Source organism: Eschrichtius robustus, chromosome 13 (assembly GCF_028021215.1).
Source record: "Eschrichtius robustus isolate mEscRob2 chromosome 13, mEscRob2.pri, whole genome shotgun sequence".
Lineage (NCBI taxonomy): Eukaryota > Metazoa > Chordata > Mammalia > Artiodactyla > Eschrichtiidae > Eschrichtius > Eschrichtius robustus.
The window spans coordinates 101,851,119-101,859,428 of NC_090836.1; the positions used below are offsets into that span (position 1 = coordinate 101,851,119).

Here is an 8,310-nt window from a genome sequence, read left to right on the forward strand (position 1 = left end):
ATTAGGCAGTAACTGGAATTCATGTGAAAGATAAAGAGCCCCAGTAAAGGTACCAACATAGGTAAATAAAAAAGACAGTGTAAGTGTATTTTTGTTTGTAACTCTATTTTCTCCTGTATTATTTAAAAGACAACTGTGTAAAGCAACAATTACAAATCTATACTAATGAGCATACAATATATTTAAAATGTAGGGGCTTCCCTGGTGGCACAGTGGCTAAGAATCCACCTGCCAATGCAGGGGACACGGGTTTGAGCCCTGGTCCGGGAAGATACCACATGCTGAGGAGCAACTAAGCCCGTGCACCACAACTACTGAGCCCGCGTGCCACAACTACTGAAGCTCACGTGCCTAGAGCCTGTGCTCCACAACAAGAGAAGCCACCGTAATGAGAAGCCCACGTGCTGCACTGAAGAGTAGCCCCCACTCGCTGCAACTAGAGAAAGCCCACACGCAGCAATGAAGACCCAACACAGCCAAAAATAAATAAAATAAAACAAATAAATAAATTTATTTTAAAAAATGTAATTTGCCTGACAATAATAGCACAAAGGGGGTAAGGAGGAGATGGAGCTATTTAGAAGTAAAGTTTTCTAAACGGTTGAAATTAAGTTGGTATTAATCCAAACTAGATTTTTATAAGTAAGGATGTTAATTGTAATCCTCAGGGCAACCCTTAAGAATATAACTCAAAAAATATGTGAAAGAAATGACAAGGGAATTAAAATAGTACAGTAGCAAATATTTATTTTATATGAAAGAAGGGAGTAATGGAGGAATACAGGAACAAAAAAAACAGGACATATAGAAAACAAAAAACAAAATGGCAGATGTAAATCCTACATTATCAATAATACATTAAATGTAAATGTATTAAACATTCCACTTGAAAGGTCGAGATTGGCAAAATGGATTTTTTAAATGACCCAATTTGAAGCTATCCACAAGAGGCACACTTTAGAGTCAAAGACACAAGTAATTTGAATAAAAGAATGAAAAATGATATACCATTCAAACTAACAAAAAGAGCACTGGTCTGGCTACACTAATATCAGACAGAACAGACTTCAAGACAAAAATTGTTACTAGAGAAAAAGAAGGATATTTTGTAATGATAAAAGGATCTATTCATCAAGACAACAATTATGAACATATATACACTTGACAACAGAGCCTTCAATTTCAATATTTATCTACAAATCTATAGTAATCAAGAATGTATCATCTGGCATAGTTGAATGGAATAGAATTGAAAGACTAGAAATAAATCCTAACATTTAGTCAATTTATTTGAAAGAGGGTGCCAAAACAATTTAATGACCAAAGAATAGTCTTTTCTGAGACTGGATATCCATAGCAAAGAATGAAGTTGGACCTCCTACCTCACACCCCATACAAAAATTAACTCATATAGATCAAAGACCTAAATGTAAGAGCCAAAACTATAAAACTCTTAGAGGAAAACCTAGGGATTTTCTTTGTGAGCTTAGATTGGACAACAGTTTCTTTGATATGACACCAAAGTACAAGTGACAAAAGAAAAAAATAGATAAATTGAATTTCACCAAAATTTAAAACTTTTTGTTTCAAAGGACACTGGCAAAAAAGTGAAAAGATAACCCACAGAATGGGAGAAAATACTTGCAAATCATATATCTTATAAGGGTCTAATACCCAAAATATATAAAGTATTCTTACAGCTCAATAATAAGAAAGACAAATAACCCAAGTTTTTTAAACGGGCAAAGTATTTGAATAGACCTTTCTCTAAAGAAGATACACAAAGGGCCCATAAGCACATGAAAATATGCTAAACATCATTAGCCTTTAGGAGAATGCTAATCACAACCATAATGAGATATCACTTCACATTCCCCAGTATTGCTATAATCTAAAAGACAGACAATAACAAATGTTGGTGAAGATGCAGAAAAACTGGGACTCTTATACGTTGCTGGTGGGAATGTAAAATGGTGCAGATACTGTAAAACTGTTTAACAGTTTCTCAAAGTGCTAAACATAGAGTTTCTATATAACCCAGCAATTCCACTCCTAGGCATATGCCCAAGATAATTGAAAACACGTGTCTACGTGAACATTTGTACATGAATGTTCACAGAAGCATTACTCATAATAGAAAAAAAAAGGAACCAACCTGCATGTTCATCAATCGATGAATGGATCAACAAAATGTGGTATCACAGTACAATGGAATATTAATCAGCCATAAAAAGGAGTGAAACACTCTTGTCCCTCAGTGCCACGGGGGACTGGTTACAGGACACCCCATGGATACCAAAATCTGTGGGTGCTCAAGTCCCTTATACAAAATGGCATAGTATTGCATATAACCTATACACATCCTCCTATATACTTTAAATCATCTCTAGATTCTTAAAACACTGAATACAATGTAAATGTTATATAAATAGTGATAAATACAGTGTAAACACTATCTAAATAGTTGCCATGCACAGACAATTCAAGTTTTGTTTTTTGGAACTTGCTGGAATTTTTTCAAATATTTTTGATCCACGGTTGGTTGAATCCACAAATGCAGAACCCACGAACACAGAGGGCTGACTGTACTGGTGTGTGCTACCACATGGATGAACCTTGAAGGCACTATGCTAAGTGGAAGAAGTGAGACACAAGGGCTACATATTGTATGATTTTATTTTATTTATATGAAATGTCCTCAGTAGGCAAACCCACAGAGACAGAAAGCAGGGTCCTGGTTTCCAGGTTCTTGGGAGAAGGAGGAAAGGGAGAGTGACTGCTGAAGGGGACGGGGTTTCTTTTCGGGGTGACGAAAATATTCCAGAGTTAGTGTTGATGGTTGCACAACATTGTGAATATACTAAAACCCACTAAATTGTATACTTTTTTTTTTTTTAATATTTTGGGGATTGATTTTACTTTTTTTTTAATTAATTAATTTATTTGTTTATTTATTTTTGGCTGTGTTGGGTCTTCATTTCTGTGCGAGGGCTTTCTCTAGTTGTGGCAAGTGGGGGCCACTCCTCATCGCGGTGCGCGGGCCTCTCACTGTCGCGGCCTCTCTTGTTGCGGAGCACAGGCTCCCGATGCGCAGGCTCAGTAGTTGTGGCTCACGGGCCCAGCCGCTCCGTGGCATGTGGGATCCTCCCAGACCAGGGCTCGAACCCATGTCCTCTGCATTGGCAGGCAGATTCTCAACCACTGCGCCACCAGGGAAGCTCAAATTGTATACTTTTTAAAGGGAATTTTATAGTATGTGAATTATATCTTTAAAAAAAAATCAACTGCCATTCATGATCAAAAGTCACAGAAAAATGAGCACAGAGGGGAACTTCCTCAACTTGATAGGGAGTTTCTACAAAAACCCAATAGCTAACTTTATACTTAATGGTCAAGACTGAGTGCTTTTCCCCCAAGAATGGGAACAAGGCCAGGATGTTCCCTCTCACTATTTTCATTCAACATAGTGCTGGGAGTTCTAGCCAGAGCAATGAGGAAAGGAAAAAAGGAAATAAAAGACATTCAGATTGGAAAGGAAGAAATAAAACTGTCCTTACTTGCAGTTGGCCTGATTGTCTACATAGAAAATCCCAAAGCATTTACCAAAAACAACAATAACAGCTTCCTAGAACAATAAGTGAATTCAGCAAGGTCACAAGATACAGGTGAATATACAGAAATCAATTTTATTTGTATATGCTAACAGTGGACACAAGGTCAGCAAAATTTAAAATACAATACCATATACAATCACTCAAAAATACATAGATGTATATCTAACAAAATTTGTACAGGATTCGTATGCAGAAAACAACAAAACACTGATAAAAGAAATTTTAAAAGATTAAATAGAGAAAGAGTTGCACTGTGAAATAGTTTGGAAGAATCAACACAATAAAGATGTCAATTCTCCCCAAATTGATATGCAGGTTTAATGCAGTGTCTATCAAAGCCCAAGCAAGATTTATTTTTTGTGGCGGGGGGGGGGGGGGGGGGTGGTGGTGCTGGGCCTTGCCACTTTATTGACACCAAAGATCCCAGGCTCTGCTGGGACTTCCTGGGGGTCTGACATCAGGCAGCCTCTGCCTTTGAAATGGGGTAGCTCAACGGGAACAGCGCTAGAGCCGGCTCAGTTCTGGGTCCTTAGCCTCAGTCCAGGGTGGGCAGCTGCTTTTCCGAGTTACAGCTGGTCAAGCACAGGTTGTAGAAGGAGTTGGAGTCAAAGGCTGAGCTCACCTCTCGCCAGCCCACCCACCCAGCAGCCTGTAGTTCACTGGGGTTTTTCGGATCACCCCAGCAGTGAGGGTCCAATACCAGGACGTAGGCTTCCGTGCCTGGCCCCAGGCACACTCCCAGCAAGGCCTTTGACCGGGCATCCGCATCCCCTCCAACCATTACAGGCCCCCCGGCCCCTGCCAAGTGGGAATAGAGCCTCTCCAGTTCCCCCTGAAGCTCTGCTCCACGGGGCACGTGACATGGGCGCCCTTGGAGGCCCCCCGAAGTGGTCAAGGCAGAGGCTGGCCTCTACACAGCCGATCCATCCCCGAGCGCCCCGGAGCCCGGGGGGCTTGTCGCCCATGTCCTCCAGGGCCGCCTGCACTGCAGCCAGTTCGGGTAGGGCCGCCGGCCGGCCCTCTGGCCACGAGCACAGCGTTTGCAGAGTGCGGTAGACGCGGCCCCAGCCCGGGTCGTCCACGCCGTCGCAGCCGTAATGGTATTAAGTGTAATGGCCCGAGAGGAGGGCCAGGCGAGCGCGGCCGCGGCCGGGCGGGGCCAGGCCCAGGGGGACGTCCTTCAGCGGCTCCGGGGCGGTGGGCGCGAGCGGCGGTCGCCGGGCCGGGCAGATGCGTCCTCCAGGCGGCGCGGGGCGAACTCTGGGCTCTCGCGCTTCCTCTCGGCCCCAGGTCTTGGGCGAACTGCGGGCAGGCGAACGGGCCCTGGGATCGCTCTCGCCCGACCCCAGGCAGCAGCGCGGGAGCCAAGATTTTTTGTAGATATACAGAAGATTATTCTAAAATATACATGGAAAGGCAAAGGAACTAGCTAAAGGAAATAGCTAAAACAATTTTGAAAAAGAATAATAAAGTGAGAGATATCAGTCTGCCTGATTCAAGACTTGTAATATAGCTACAGTAATTAAGACTGTATTATATTGGTGGAGGGATAGACATATAGATCAATGGAACAGAATAGAGAACCCAGAAATAGACCCATACAAATATGTCCAATTGATTTTTGACAAAGATGCAAAAGCAACCCAATGGAGGAAAGATAGCTTTTTCAACAAATGGTGTTGGAGTAATTGAACATTCATAAGTTTTAAAAAAAAAAAAAAGAACAACTTAATCTGTCTCACATCTTCTGCAAAAATTATCTCAAAATGGATCACAGATTTAAATGTAAAATATAAAACTATAAAACTTTAAATAGATAAAATCTTTGCTGTGTAAGGCTAGGCAAAGAAATCTTCGATTTGACACCAAAAACATGATCCGTAAAAGGAAAAACTGATAAATTGGACTCCATTACAATTTAAAACTTTTGCTCTGTGAAGAACTCTGTTAAGAGTATGAAAATACAAACCAGAGATTGGGAGAAAATGGCCTACAAAAGACTGGTATCCGAAACATAAAGAACTCTCAAAACTCAACAGTAAAACAACAAACAACCCAATTAGAAAATGGGCCAAATATGTGATGAAGAGACATTTCACCCAAGAGGCTATACAGATGGCATATAAACACATGAAAAAATGTTTACCATCATTAGCCATTAGGGAAATGACAATTAAAACCACAAAGAGATACCATTACACACATAGGAGAATGGCTAAAATAAAAAATAGTAACAGCACCAAATGTCAGTGAGGATGCAGATAACCTGGATACATTGCTGATGGAGATGCAAACCTGCCCAGCCACTCTGGAAAACAGTGTGACAATTTCTTTTCAAAACCAAGAGTGCAACAGCCATACAACCCAGCGATTGCACGGCAGACACTTATCCCAGAGAAATGAAAATGTCAGGAGGCATTGAGGTGGAAGGGAAGTGGGTGTGGCTATAAAAGGGCAACAGGAGGATCTTCTGTTTCTTGACTCTATCAAGGTCAGTATCTTGGTTGTGATGGTGTGCCATGAGTTTGTAAGATGTGACCATTGCGGGGAATGGAGTAAAGGGTACACAATTCTCTCTGTATTATTTGTTACACACGCATGTGAAGTGGGCTTTGCTAGGGAGGACATCACTGAGAGTGGAGCTGGGGGGACATTTTCCATACTTTCAAGTGGAATCTCCAGCTGGCTCTGGATGTGATCTTGGAGTTCTGGGGAAAGGTCCATTGGAAAGTTATTTATAGACAGATGGTGGTTAAGACCAGAAAGAGAGTGTAAACAAAAAGTAGCAAAGGGTTGAGAGCTGGGCAGTCCATGGTTTAGAGGTCTAGGAAATGAGGAGGACCTGCTGAAGAGTGGCCAGAAGGGAAGAAGGAAAGCGTGGAACTCAGAAGCCAAGAATAGGCTTCAGGGAGGAGGAGGGGTGACCACCATGTCAGAGTCTTCTCATGCGTATGGTCATCGTTCAAACTGAGATGCTTTTGAGAGCTAAACAAGTTGATACGATAATTAAACTAATGCATTTTCTGAAACATTGTTTATGGCCCAACGAATCCGTTTATTATATTGTTCTATGGCCATGTCACTGATATTTTTCTGAAGAATGCTCTTTTTTTCATTATGGTCTTATTATTCTTTGTTTTGTCATAAAATCGCTTGCAGTCTTACTCAAAGTTGCATTCTGTGATGATAAATTTAAATCTGTTGATATTTTCCACCAACTCTTCTTTGTAGACTAGATTTTAATTGAGAAAGTCCTCTTCCTGTGGGTACTAAGGTACCAGGTAAACTCAGAAAAACTTTAGTAAATGGAAGATATTCTCAATTCTATTTTTTTAAATAAATTTATTTGTTCATTTGTTTACTTGTTTATTTATTTATTTTTGGCTGTGTTGGGTCTTCATTGCTGCTTGCGGGCTTTCTCTAGTTGCAGCGAGCGGGAGCTGCTCTTCGTAGCGGTGCGCAGACTTATTGTGGTGGCTTCTCTTGTTGCGGAGCACGGGCTCTAGGCGCACGGGCTTCAACAGTTGTGGCTCACGGGCTCTAGAGCTCAGGCTCAGTAGCCGTGGCGCACAGGCTTAGTTGCTCCGCGGCACGTGGGATCGTCCCATACCAGGGCTCGAACCCGTGTCCCCTGCATTGGCAGGCGGATTCTTAACCACTGTGCCACCAGGGAAGCCCCTCAATTCTATTTTTTAATTGAATGTATAAATACTCCAGCTCAAATAGCTCCATAGGTTGTCATTTTGACTCAATTTTGACAGAATAGGCTACTGTTCTATGACAAATATTTTCATAAGCCAAAACATGTTCCCTCAAATTTTGTTTATTATTCTTTTCAGTGTTTCATCAAATTTAAAGACTGCAAAATTGTAGGCCTTCTTGATTTCCTCCCATTCCAGTACAGAATATAAATTTATCCAATTAAAACTAGGAATCTCACCAAAAGATTCTTCCCACATGTTGACGTATTCCAAAAACAATTATTGAATGTGAAAATCAGAACTTGAACACATTGGAATGCTCAGCATTTAATTTCTTCAGCTCCTCCCTTGCTTTTGTAGAGATGAATTTCAATGTTTCCCTGTTGGCAAGGATTGTTTCTAATAATTACAATTCGCTAAAGTTTCAAAGCTCAAAATTCTTGACACCCATTTAATGAATACTTTGATTAAAGATCTCCAACAGATTCTGAACACAATGTAACAAAAAATTAGAAGACTCGTTTACAGAAAGTTCAATCCCATTCTAAGGCACTAGGTTGATGTACAAAGTAGGTCTTCTAAGGCGCCAACATTTCAAGGGTCTGATTAATGACCGCAGAAAACCCAGAAAGGAAACACCAGGAGCCTGAAGTCTGTTTTTGTATCCAATACTAACTTTGTCACAAAAATTTTTGTAGCCTAATTTCTCTAATGGTATGTATGAAAATACTTCTCATTGTTGATGGTTAAAATATCACAGATTATTTGGGTGCAACTAAGAATAACATGCTCACTGCAACCAATCCCAAGTACATCTGTGCTCCACTGGTTTTTTAGTTTAGTGAAAACATGGCTTTTTCTCAGGACACTGTTATAAATCATCTGTTATCAAACTCTCCTCATTTACCTGGATTGAGTGTGTCTTTTGTTTTCTGCTTAGACCCAGGCTGATACTAATCCCTTCAGAAAACATCTTGGCATGTATCAGGAAAGGC

The 8,310-nt window shown here is 40.9% G+C and overlaps 1 pseudogene; it reads right to left on the reverse strand.

The window, feature by feature from the left end:
* Positions 1 to 4,149: 4,149 nt before the first annotated feature.
* LOC137775896 (ufm1-specific protease 1-like) lies at positions 4,150 to 4,579 on the reverse strand (annotated as a pseudogene).
* Between the last annotated feature and the right edge of the window lie 3,731 nt (positions 4,580 to 8,310).